This window comes from Podarcis bocagei, assembly GCF_964188305.1.
Source record: "Podarcis bocagei genome assembly, chromosome: 1".
Taxonomy (NCBI): domain Eukaryota; kingdom Metazoa; phylum Chordata; class Lepidosauria; order Squamata; family Lacertidae; genus Podarcis; species Podarcis bocagei.
Genome location: NC_138125.1, coordinates 32,961,038 through 32,974,698, shown reverse-complemented (window position 1 = coordinate 32,974,698; position 13,661 = coordinate 32,961,038). Strand labels below are relative to the sequence as shown.

Sequence of the window (13,661 nt, the reverse complement as noted above, 5' to 3'; positions counted from 1 at the left end):
CGGCCTCTGGGTCTAGTAACCCACTGACATCTCCTGAGCTGCAGAGACTGAGGTCTGAGAGAAGGAGAGACCTGAGAACTCACAGGAGGAGTGCTTGCCTTCGGGCGAGACAGGGAGGTGAGTAACTGGGGGATCAGGACCGGCCATTACCCTGACAGAGCTAAAAGGCGGCTGCACCCCGTCCCAGGTTGTGGGAGCAACGTTGCTGTTTGCCAGAACCTGCCTGTGATCCTGTGCCTGACCTTGCCTGGTTTCCTGCCTCGTGTCCTGCCTTGAGCCTGTCGGACTGACTCCTCGTGGAACCCTTGGATTCGGGACCGGACCTGGACTGCGTTACTCGGGTTACCCCTGGGCCCAGCACAGATCTTGTGCACAAATCCTGCTTGCAGGTTTCTGACAGGCATCTGGTTGGCCACTGGGAGAACAGGAAGCTGGACAAGATGGGCCATGGACCTGATCCAGCACACTCATCTCATGTTCTTGTATTCTGTTGGTCTAACAACGTAAGGCAGTTTTCTTCATTCCTATGATCTTGGAAGCTACAACTTCTCCTTGACTCTAAGCCTTTCAGCAAAAATCCCCCCTCCTCATATATACCTGACTGTCCCCATTTACTAGGAACCATCCCTGTTTTCTGTTCTCTCTGCTGGTAAATCCCTGTCCCTATATTTTTTGCGGGATGTTTTGTACCATGTCCCTACTTGTCATTCTTCATGGTTCACCTCTCCCCTCTGGCTCTCTTGAATTTAAATCTCTGAGTGGGGTAGTGGCAGAGGATGCAACTTGTCTCTAATGCATATGCATGTGGATGCACATGTAAAGACGATAACACTATGCAGTTCACATTCTGTTGAAGATCATTTCATAATACTGATAATAGCTTATGGGACAGAGTTATTTTTCTAACACACCTTTACAAGAGGAAGAAACGTTTTCTTATTTTTTAAAAAACAGAGCTATCACAGAGTGCATGGGAACAAGAGAGAGAAATTTGAAATGGGGAGGTGTGGGCTTCAGATAGTAACTCTTGGTATGACTCACAGGGGTGCTAGAAATCTGCCCCTTTTATCTATGACAGTGCTGCACAATGGTTAGAATGTCAGGCTAGCACCTTGGAGTTCAGAGTTCAAATCCCCCACTCAATCATGAAGTTCACCTCATGATCTTGGGCCAGTTACCATCTTTCAGCCTAACCTGAAAGGTCCATAGAGGAAAGTTGGGATATAAATTTAACATTAAATAATACTGGAAGAGTGTGCATCTTATGCATTTTAGAAAGACAGGATAGATTGGAATTGAGAGAAGCTATGTTCAATTCTGTTCTGCTGTGGCCAGGATGGTTCTGAAGTATCCTAAGATTATAGGTAGTTCTAAAGACTTGAGCAGACAGTGGAAAGCCACCTTGGCCAAGAAAAGGCTTTCTGCCCATGTGTGACATCAACCTATAACCAGAGAAATCCCTTATAGACATGTAGTGGAATTTGGTAAAGGTAAAGGTAAAAGACACCTTACAGTTAAGTCCAGTTGCGAATGACTCTGGGGTTGCGGTGTTCATCTCGCTTTACTGGCTGAGGCATCCAACGTTTGTCCCCAGATAGTTTTTCCAAGTCATGTGGCCAGCATGACCAAGCCACTTCTGGCGAAACCAGAGCAGCACACGGAAATGCCATTTACCTTCCTGCCGGAGCGGTACCTATTTATCTACTTGCACTTTGACATGCTTTCGAACTGCTAGGAGCTGGGACTGAGCAACGGGAGCTCACCCTGTTGCGGGGATTCGAACCGCCAACCTTCTGATCGGCAAGCCCTAGGCTCAGTGGTTTAGACCACAGCGCCATCCATGTCCCGTGTGGAATTTGGTAAAGGTAAAGGGACCCCTGACCATTAGGTCCAGTCGTGACCGACTCTGGGGTTGCGGTGCTCATCTCGCTTTATTGGCAGAGGGAGCCGGCGTAAAGCTTCCGGGTCATGTGGCCAGCAGGACTAAGCCACTTCTGGCGAACCAGAGCAGTGCACAGAAACGCCGTTTACCTTCCTGCCGGAGCGGTACCTATTTATCTACTTGCACTTTGATGTGGTTTTGAACTGCTAGGTTGGCAGAAGCAGGGACCGAGCAACGCGAGCTCACCCCGTCACAGGCATTCGAACTGCCAACCTTCTGATTGGCAAGCCCTAGGCTCAGTGGTTTAACCCACAGCGCCACCCGCATCCCGTGGAATTTGGTAGATTTCAGTAAATAAGGCTTCATTCTGGCCCCAGTTCAGTTCTGTTGCAGCTGGAACCACTTTCACACCACCAAATCCTCAGTAGAATTCAGCAGCACCCCTACAAATAAATGTTGTGCCTTAAGTTAGGGACGGCAGTAGCTGGAGAAGAGACGCAAATCCTGCACTCCCCTTTCTCTTTCCATTCATCTCTAATTCCAGGAAAAGGCAGCTGCTAGCAAATGGCTCCAGCACAAGAGAGGCCTCAAATGTCCTTTCTAATTCTGAGATGTGCCAACCCATATTCGCAAGTGTGTGAGGTGTGCTGTGGAAGGCCTGGTGACAAGGAGGTGAAGGCAGTTTTGCCATACAGAGGCCGGCACAAGGAGGGGATGCAGAAGATGGCAGGTATGGATTTTTTTAAGGGAACCATCGCGCTGTGAGCAGGCCTCACCGAAGAACAGTGTGATCTTATTACCAGCATCTCTGTCCTTCCTTTCGCTCACCTCCCCACCCCATTACTTTCCTGCTTGTTTTCTTCTTTGCTTTGTTGCTCCTGTGATGGAAGATGGAAGCTCTTGCAGTGAGAGTTTTCTGCTGATTTATATTAAGTGCCCAGCAAGTCTTTAGGTGTTAGAAAAACATTAAGTAATAAAAAAATAAATAAAAAGATTCGGAGATTTGAAACTGTGCCGCCTCATGCAATCTTACTTGAGAAACACATTTATTTAGGCACAGTTATGGTCCTGGCACAGAGACAAACACTGGAAAGCTGACAGAGACTGTAAATAAGCAAGGGGTATTCAGAGAAACAGCAAGGAATGGAGGTGTGGGAAGTATGGAGGGTGGTCTTCATTAGAAGTCTGGAGATTGGACCAGGAGACTATAATGAGATTCAGAGATGATACTAAATCAGAAGAAGCTGCAAACCTCAGTGAGGATAGAGAAATTTACATGCATCCATCTTTTCCCGAACCTACTAAGGCCAAGGTAGATGACATTTAAAATGATATAGAGTTCCATTCCAGATGGAATACCGATTAATGGCGGTGGGGGAATAAGCATGCTTGAGAACATCAGTGATGTACAAGAGAAGGGAACCTCATGGAACAGAGAGAGATCTAGCCCCAGGTCATTCATTTCCCTAGTCATTTTGCAACAAGGCTATATTGAGTGTTGTGAAGGCAACAAAGGAACATGGGAAGCTGCCTCGTACACAAAGACAGACCGTTGGTCCATTGAGTTCAGTACTTTCAAAGTGATGCTCAGTGGCTCTCCAGTTTCAGACAGGGGTCTCTCTTGAACCTGGGACCTTCTGCACTCAAAGCAGCTGTTCCGTGACTGAGCTTTGGCCCTTCCCCCTCTCTGTAAAATGGGATATACATGGTTATACTTAGCAACCACCTTTTTGGTATAGGAACTAGTTACGAAAGGGATTATTCCAGTTATGTGGAAATCCAGCAATATGTTGACTAATCTAGAATAAATCACTGGGGTGGTGTGATTAATCAGTTCAAGAAAAAGTTGTTTTTAAGAAAAAATAATTCAGGAAATATGAGAAAATATATTTATTTTCGGCTTATTCTCATAACTAATATGAGTCTTAAGGGACACTAGATAGCCAGTATGGTCTAGTGGTTAGAGTCTTGGACTAGGACCAAGGAGACCAGGATTCAAATCTTATTGGGTGACCTTGAGCCAGTCATTAATTCCTAGCCTGACCTGCCCCACGGGGCCCTGGAGAAGATAAGATGGAGGAGGGCAGGACTATGAATGCTATTTCGAATACTTTAGAGGAAAGGCAGAATATAAATGAAGTAAGTAAGTAAACAGGTAAATATGATAATGTCAGGATACTTTATTATTATAAAAAAGCCTGTTTCGAGGGCAATGCACAAATTGATGGATTGTATGCTGCATGTCATTACAGCATCCTGCTTTTCAAAATGAAGTAAAATATAATTAAAATAATAGCACATTAATAAAACTCCACACATTATGCATGTCCAGAGGGGCTGATTGATTAAACTTTTCATTGTGCCTCAGATCAAAAGCAAAACAAAGAGAGACAGAAAACCAGGCTCAGATGTTGCATTTGTGGTATGATAGAACCTGAGGAATGATGAGGAGAACAGAGGGCGAAGATAAAGCAAAGTTGCTTTTCACAGACGGGCTGTGCTGAGCTGCATCCATGAATGCAGTAGGCGCTGCCAGTGCTTCCTAGGCAAGGTGTCCTCTGTATGGGACTTCACTAGAAGGGGCAGCAAAAAACATGACCTCTCCCCAAATAGCAGATTTCCCAAGCCCCTGTAATGTAGAGATAACAGAAAGCTGTTACACCAAGTCAGGGGTAGTTTGCACTTATATGTACACCTCTTAATTTGCTGTAATGATTCACAGCTGAATGTGTGAACTGACTCAATTAACAGCATTGAACCTAAAGTATATATGAGCAATGCTATGATGCTGGCCCTGTGATGACTAATTCAGTCTCACCCATGCAAGCTGCAGCTTCATGCTTGTGTCATCAAGTTAGAAAAATGCAAATGTGTCTTTGTAGAGGAGCATAACCTCTGGGAACGCAAGAAGCTGCTTTTCACCGACTGAGCCCAGCATTTGTCCCTTCTGATTGACAGAGGTCTTTCTGCTCACCTGTTACTTGGTTCTTTTAATTGGGGGCATCAGGGATTGAATCAAGGATCTCCTGCATGCAACACAGGTGCTATATGGAATCCCACAGGAACAGAAACCTCACAAAATATTCACTTTTGTGGCTCGTTCACATTCCTCAGCTGCAGCGCAAATGAGGAAGGGAATAGCTTACACTCTTCTGGAACTACAGAAAGGCTTGGGCGTATATTCACCACATCTGCATTTTAGATGCCCAAGTGGGAAATACAGCCAGTTCCTTAGGATTTGGTGTCCTCAGCTTTCATATTTTTAAATAAGTCATTATGATTACTAACCGAAGAGGTTGGAAGCATAATGCCAAAGGTTATTGGATCAAAGGATGGCTGAATGTAGCTTGTAATGGCCAGAGTTTTTGTGCTCTGTACAGCTCCTTCCACTTCCCCCACATTTATTCTGGACATTCTCAAAGTGTTTCTTTCCCTTTATCTTCTTGTGCTTTGCACCTGAGTGGTTGAAACTGTGGGTCTTAAGAGGAGAAAATACTTAATAAATATATATAAAAGTGTAGACCTTTTTTACAGCACATAATGTAGGCTTCTTTGACGTGAAGAAGAAGAAGAAGAAGAGTTTGGATTTGATATCCCGCCTTTCACTCCCCTTCAGGAGTCTCAAAGCGGCTAACAATCTCCTTTCCCTTCCTCCCCCACAACAAACACTCTGTGAGGTGAGTGGGGCTGAGAGACTTCAAAGAAGTGTGACTGGCCCAAGGTCACCCAGCAGCTGCATGTGGAGGAGCGGAGACGCGAACCCGGTTCCCCAGATTACGAGACTACCGCTCTTAACCACTACACCACACTGGCTCTCTAGAGGGTCGGCTTGACTGGAGTTGTCCAGAACTCATGGAGAGCTCTGCCCTTAGCACTGACCCAACAGAACTTTTATGTCTCTCACATCTAAAACCTTCAGAGGCGGCTGCCTTGATCTTAGAAGAAAAAAAAAAAAGGCTGGGGAATAAAGCAAAACTGACACTCAGAGATTTGTCTTGTAAAAGTGCTTGTAATACATCTCTCTGGGGAAATAATTTCCCAAATGCTCAAAAGACACTGCAGAAGGAAGGAGCAAGGAAGGCTGAGACAGACGGGAAGAGAAAATTAGATGACGATTTTCAGAGTGATGTAATTTTGGGAAGAGGTTAGTGCAGGAAGGAAGGAAGGAAGATACAGCTGTGGGAACTAATGATTGCATGCAAATGCAGGCAACAACCCCCATGATCCTTCTCAAAAAAACTTTCTCTATCACCTCACCTCTTTATCTGCACCCCACAACAGGGGACCAATCATGTCTTTGTCCTCTGCAAATGTCATTTGGAACTTTGCCAGGGGGGATGCCTTGGGGGTGTGTGATTTGAATTCAAAAGAGGGGGTGGGAGACAGAGAGTTAAGGATGACTCTCTGTAGCCAGTACGTTTCCGAGCACAATTCAAAGTGTTGTTGCTGACCTTTAAAGCCCTAAACGGCCTTGGTCCAGTATACCTGAAGGAGCATCTCCACCCCCATCGTTCTACCCGGACACTGAGGTCCAGCACCGAGGACCTTCTGGCGGTTCCCTCACTGCGAGAAGCCAAGTTACAGGGAACCAGGCAGAGAGCCTTCTCGGTAGTGGCACCCGCCTTGTGGAATGCCCTCCCACCAGATGTCAAAGAGAACAACAACTACCAGACTTTTAGAAGACATCTGAAGGCAGCCCTGTTTAGGGAAGCTTTTAATGTTTGATGTATCACAGTATTTTAATATTCTTTTGGAAGCCGCCCAGAGTGGCTGGGGAAACCCAGCCAGATGGGCGGGGTATAAATAATAAATTATTATTATTATTATTATTATTATTATTATTATTATTATGAGCAAAGTGTTAATTTCTCCATCAACCAGCAGCAAAGTTGTTATTTCTGGTTCTTGGAAATTTGTGATGTGCTTACATCACCACCTGCCCGCTTCTGTGCCATGGGTGCAGCCTCCCCAAACACACCTCATGCCATTATCCTGAGTTAGGTGGGTCTGCAGAAGATTGGTGGTTGTGTCCATGCTCCCCTCTCCCTTCATTCCCAGCAGGATTATGGAATTCCCGAGCTGTGATTGTTTATGTGTGCTACAAAATTGAGAGGCCGATGGCATTTTTGACTCTTCAGCAAAGCCAGAACAGCCAATTCATTCCAGGTTTTAAAAGTCAATTAATTTCCATGCTTCTAACCAACCCATTAAAGTATCACTGAATCGAGATGCTATTTTTAAGAACATTTCATGCCAAAAGAAAAGGAAGGGAGAAAAGGAGTGTGGAAAGGTTTCTATGAACGAAAACCACGCATTGTTTGAAAAGCCATTTTAGACATATTGCCTAGAATAAAAGAGATTTGTGTGGCTGACTTTAAACAACCACCTTTCACAGGAAGGCAGTTCTAACAAAAAAATGATTTAAACTCCACGCTTTAGTCCTGCAATTAATTAATGAATAAGGTGACAATAAGGTAGCCAGCATGAGAAGTCAAGACTGGGTTGAGGGATGAAAGGAGACACAGTTGGGAAATACTTTGACTGCAATGAAAGATCCCACCCTCATCTGACAAGGCAATGTTGTTGTTGGGGAATATATTGCAAGATGCAGAGGTATTTAAGCAGAAGCTGGACAGGCTTCCGTCAGCGATGCTGTAAATTCTGGCACTGAGCAGAGGCTGGGTGAGATTACCTCAAAAGTCTTTGCTAGTTCTAAAATTCCTGTGATTCTATGTGTCCTTCATGAGCTTATGTCAGCATGACACCAAAATACTGTCAGGCAGACCTTAGTTTCCTACACCCCAAAAGGCAAGGAGCTAATTTACCTCAGAGTAGCTACTGTCCAGCCCTAAACAGTTATGAGAGGTTGTTAAGCAGAGATAAGTAGGAGTCTACCCTCAGGGCAACTGTAGCTTATGTTTAGGGCAGGGGTCCCTGATCTTTTTGGACCAGTGGGGGTACATTTGGAAATCTAAGAAACTGTCATGGCCCTCCACAAAATATCCATTTCACAGAAGAAAAACTGGTGATGCTCAGACCTCCCCACAGCGATAGACAGGAGGTCTACACAGTGGCGTAGCGTGGGTTGTCAGCACCCGGGGCAAGACAAGTAATTTGCGCCCCCTAACCCGTGGATTTGCGCCCCCTACCCATGGATTTGCGCCCCCTAACCCTAACCCCCAGATGTTGCGCCCGGTGCGGCTGGCCCCCCCTGCACCCCCCACGCTACGCCACTGGGTCTACATTCTCACACATGAACCAACAGAGATAAAAAGCAGGCAACACCCCTCAAAAAGCAGGCAGCACCCCCTAACTAAGCAACAACAACCCCCAAAACCCTCATTTAAACAACCACACACACAGAGTGGCAGAGGCCGTTGGCAGGGATGCTATATTGTGGACCCCAGGTTTAGGACAAGACAGAAAGAGGCAGCAACTGCCCTGGAGTAACTCTAACTAATTTGCCTAGAGGAGGAGTAACCAACATAATCTGTGCTAGATGTTGCTGAACTTTTAACTCCTATGAGCCCCAGAGGGCATGTCAAATGGTCAGGGATGATGGGAGTTGTAGAATCATAGATTTATAGAATTGGAAGGGACCGCAAGGGTCATCTAATCCAACCCCCTGCAATCTTTAGCCCTGTGTGGGGGTCGAATCCATGCTCCTGAGATTAAGAGTCTCCTTCTCTACAAACTGAGCTAGTTATAAAAACACCTGAAAAGCAGTACATTGACTACCACTGGCACAAAAAGATGATGTCTCCACCAGCCGCCAAGTGACACTGAGTCTCAGAACAGGTAAGCCACAGCTTCAGATTCATGGCTTCATGGGGCAGGGAACATATTAGAGGTCTGGCCATGGGCCGAATGGCAGTGAAAGTGCAGGAGAGAGACATCCGTAACACAGGACTGGAGTATTCACATCTCAAAGTGCCTTTGAGCCTCCCTCGCACTGCATGTGCGCATGAGTGGATGTAGCTCATGCCAGCCAGAAAGCGGAAAAGAGCCATTTTAAAAAAACGAATATACTTTCCAGCCAATATTAGTTAATATTACATTCCACATTACAGGCCAATTTCAGCAAAAAGCCATTTAAAACCTTGGGTATAGAAGTGCCATAGACTGGAACGACAGATGGCACACACTCTTTAAGCTTCGCTGCCACACAGAGTCTGTCCCAAATTCTGATGGAGCCTAAAAAGGATGAAAGCAGGTGAGAATGAGAGTGGCTCTATCTGAGCATCCCTTGTGGGACCTGCCGTGCCCAAGCAGCCCAGGCTGGAATTGCAGCAAACTGGGCTTTGCTCCAAACTTGTGACAGTAAAGCTTTCTCAGTTCTCAGCCAGCTTCCTCTCCCTTCCTGCTTTACCTCTTGGCTGCTGTCTAAAGAAGAGGTACCAGTCCAAGAAAACACTTCTAGGTAGCTTGTAAACACTGATTAGAGGAAAGTCACGCCTGGGTGATGACTGCATTCTGCATCCAACTTAACTTCTGTGTCAGGCGTCATCTCCTGCCAAGCACAAGCAAATGTCTTCAGAGATGAATGGCACCAAGAGTTTGCCTTGGACCACATAGGTTCAGATCCTCGTGTGGCAGCAAAATGCAGTGGATCATCTTGGGCTAGTCGTCCCGCTGCCTGACTTACCTCGGTGGGGGCTTGTGCAGATAAAATGGGATCACCTCCCTGCTCCCCCCTCGCAAAATCCTTTGTATTCCTAAGCCTCAAGGGACCCCTTCCCCGCCCTCCTGAGTGAGAAGGAGGGAGAGGCATTGTTGTTCTTCCCTCCGCGGGAGTCCTGCCTTCTCCTGGGGGTTGGGGCGGGTTAGGAGCTTTCCCTCAATAAATTCAAAGTGCCCAAGATGAGCAGCCACCTCTTCCCCCTTCTCGGCTCACCGGGGACCGTTGGCTGGCTCTTAGAGGGATGCTCAATCCTAAACCCGCTTACGCAGAAAGAAGTATTGTGAAGGCAAAGGGGTTTCATTGTGTAACCCGGAGCGCATCGACTCCCATTAGGCGCTGCGGAACTTCCAAGCGTGGAAACATGCTTAAGACCGGGGGGGGGGGTTTCATGCTTGCCACTGCCTTGCTCTCCTTCGAGTCTCTCCCCCCGCGCCCCTGTGGCGCCCGGGCAGCGCGAAGTTCAGGCAGCCGCCGGAGCCGGAGGAGGAAGCGACCACAGCAGGTGGCTCTCTCTCCGGAAAGTGCAGCACAACCGTCCGGGGAAAGACATTTCGGAGGCAGGGAGACCCTGCCCAGCTGGGGCTGTCTGTCGAGGACCAGGAGTCGTCCACTCGACTGGTCTAGCAAACCCAACACGCAGAGATTGTCCCTGCGCCCCTCACCAGGGCATCGGGGCGCCTGAGAAGCCTGTCTTCCCAGTGGGTTCCTCCGACAGCCGCTTACCTGGGAGCAAGTTCAAAGGGGACTCGCTTTTGAGCAGATGCGCACACGAGGGCGCTGTCCATGGGGCGTGCCTGGAGGAGCCACATATTCCCCAAACTTCATTCAAAGAGTCGCCCATTCGCCCTCAGATCCCCCCCCCCCCCAGCCCACCCACATATGATAGGCTGCTTCCCACTCCGGGACCCCCGCTATTGCTCTCTATTTTCGCTTGGCCCAATACTTTGGAGAGGAAGGCGGCGGCACTCGGGAGGTCCTCGCCGTGCGCCTCGACGGCACGCGCCCCCGGTGGGGGAAAGGTGCTCTCGGGAGCCTTACCTGAGCCGAGGAAGCTGCTTCAGCCGCCGAGTTGGAGGGAGCCGAGCGCAGGCATCCTTGTCCCTCCCCCGGGCGCGGCCGATCCTCGCCTCGGGGCCCCTGCCTTCGGTGGGGAGAGCTTCAAGTAGGCGGAGGGTCAGCGTCCGGGAAGCAGCGCCGCGGCGCAGGCGGAGCCAGAGCTGGAGATGCGCCCTTGCGCGGCCGAGAGCGGCGCTGCTCCGCACAAGCCTTCAGCTGCAGCAAAGCTTCCCTTCGCTTGCGAGCCGGAGACCCCCGCCGAGCGGAGTGTCCTCTCCTCCCGCCTCCCCTCCTCCCCCCCCAGGGGGGGAACTGCGCCGCCAAACGGGGGCTCCGACTGCCTCTCTCCGACTCTCCCTCTGCCCCAAGCCAGATACTTGGCATCTCCTCCCTAACCATCTTCTCCCCTCCCATTTCTCCAAGCCCCCCCCCCACTCCTCAGCCCGCCCACCCTCACTGCCGTGGCTTTTTCCTGGTCAACAATATGTCATAAGCTCAGACAGGGCGGCACGGAATGTGAGAGAATCACCAGCTTGATTCCAGCAATAAGATTGTTTTGTTTTGTTCCATATTTGAGCCCTTCATTTCTAAACCCAATCTGATGACTGGGAGATATTTGAACAGCCCAGTCCCTAGGCTTGTTTACTCTCAGGCATAAGACTCGCTGTCTTCCGTGGGATAGTTTCTCCGAGGTAACTGTGCAGAGGATCGCAGCCCCAATGCCTCATCGGTATATTTTCGGAACCATTTAATTTATACCTATGCTTATTGGGGGGAGTTAAATAGGACAGCATCTCTAAACGATCTATAGTAATAGATGGATTAAAAAAATAATAATTAAAACTGTATTTATTATAACCTGTTCTTACTTGGGGCTGCCAAGTGAGGGGCTGAGGAACTAACTTAGCTGCACAGGTTCAGCCCCAGATGTTCTCGCCTGGTCTGAGACCGGTTGGGGCAGTGGCGTAGCGTGGGTTGTCAGCACCCGGGGCAAGGCAAGTAATTTGCGCCCCCTAACCCGTGGATTTGCGCCCCCTAACCTGTGGATTTGCGCCCCCTAACCCTAACCCCCAGATGTTGCGCCCGGTGAGGCCGGCCCCCCCTGCACTCCCCACACTACGCCACTGGGTTGGGGTTTTGGGAGCGGGGAGGGCTAGGCAAATTTGAATTTGTGCGGCTAAGACTGAGGGATGGTTTTCCTTTTTAAAATTGTGTTATCTTCAATACTCTTCCAAAGGTTCCCAAATTACGCAAACAGTAAATTAAACTGTTAATTTGAGCCTACAACCGACAGGGAATAAATCTTACTGAACTCAGTGGAACTTATTTCTGAATGGACATGCATGCGATTGCCCTGTAAGCTGCAAGCCTATGAGCAGTTACTGGGGAGTAGGGCCCACTGAGCAGAGTAGGGCTTACTTCTGAGTAAACATACATAAATTTGGGTTCTGCCATAATCTCCAATCGATTTGCAGTGCTAATGATTGAATGCACTTGTTATGAAGAATGCACTTGTTAGTCAGTCTGTGTGCCCAATGGACTGATACACAAACTACAGACCATTTTTAAGACCTTTCTTCCCATGTTCTGCACCCCAAGGTGGGTGAGAGACTTGGGATTTTGTGAAAAGGGCCAACTGGATTCCTCTGTAATTGCTGAAAACCTGCTGAGCATTCACCAGATTACCCCTTACTGTGATGCTGTATTAGTCTGGTAGATAAGGGAGTGGTTGATGGCTAATTTATCCATGGAATCTCTCTGCCAGTAAAAATTAAGAGATACTTCCACTTCCACTCCCTGCACCAGTCTGATTTTTGTCTAGTCTGAGTAGAAATGTTTAAATCCCTGTGGTATTGAGCAAGTGACATGCTCTCCCACCCCACACTGAGGAAAAAGAAAAGACACCACAGGGCAGCCTTTGCCAACCTGGTGCCCTCCAGATGTCGTTGGACTACAGGTCCCATCAGCCCCAGCCAGCGGGGGCTGATGGGAATTGTAGTCAAAGAACATCTGGAGGGCACCAGGTCCATAGGGGAACTTCCATACAGAGGAGCGCTTGATTTTGTGCACTTGAAACAGAGCAACATGATGACAGTCTTGCTGGATCAAGCAAAGATGATGCTCGTATTCTGCCTCTGATAGCCAGATATCCCTGGGAAGTTTGCAGAAGTTGTGATGATATATGGATAGTAAATTGGGCACCAACAACTTTCAGAATGGGTTAAGTTATGTGCACAGAGGATGGAACCATCAGTAACAATTAGCTATGTCAGCTAAGTGGAACCTCGGTGTTCAGAGGCAGTGAAACTCTCTGCTTGCCAGATGCCAGGGGCAAAAGCAGGGCACGGTGGCCATAGAGACCCTAATTGATTCACTTTCAGCATCTGCTCACCAGGTGTTGCCACAGAATGTGGAAATTCCCCTTTTGGATAGAGATTAGTTTAGTGATATGCAGCATATGGTCTCCATGATTAAGATATCACGGTCAGACCCTGACATCTCCCATTTAAAGGATCAGGTGGTAATAGGGTGGAATAGGGACTGAGGTAGAATAGGGACTGAGCTAGACTGGTAGAGAAAAAGTGATTTATATGCGTTGTATGTGTGATAGAACATTGTGCCACAAGATGGCGACGTGGAGTCCAGTTTTCCTCTACCTGTTTTCCCTGTTTAAATTTACAACACCGAAACGTTTCTTTGATGTCTCTAGATACAGCCAAAGAACACTGGATCTGAGATGCTGGGGTGTCACCGCCAGAAAAAAATTATCAGTATGGACCAATGAATATCAGGGGCCTACCAATGTGGTGCCAACAGGTACACAGCCAGTTGCAAAGGCTGCCCCTGGGGCCCACAGTGTCTCCCCAAACAGCTGAAATTAGGCTTGAAAGAAGCATTTTGGTGCAGTCAGTATAATAGGCTGTGGTGTATGCTTGGCTGTGTGGTGTATGTATATATGTGTGTGTGTGTGGTGCCCACAACAGTTCCTCCAGTGTGCAAACATGCCCACAGACCCCCAAAAGGTTGGCATCGCCTTGCACC

General features: G+C 48.0%; 1 protein-coding gene across 2 annotated transcripts in view; it reads right to left on the bottom strand.

Moving 5' to 3' along the window:
- SYNDIG1L (synapse differentiation inducing 1 like) overlaps positions 1–13,661 on the bottom strand; it is a 95,369-nt gene that overhangs the window by 42,091 nt on the left and 39,617 nt on the right. Inside the window, exon 1 of one of the 2 annotated variants that reach the window (XM_081210418.1) lies at positions 10,602–11,012. The exons of the other annotated variant lie outside the window; for it this stretch is intronic. The gene's annotated coding sequence lies outside the window, so the exon portion shown is untranslated. Of the gene's footprint in view, positions 1–10,601; positions 11,013–13,661 lie in introns of those variants that run through there. 2 annotated transcript variants of the gene reach the window in all.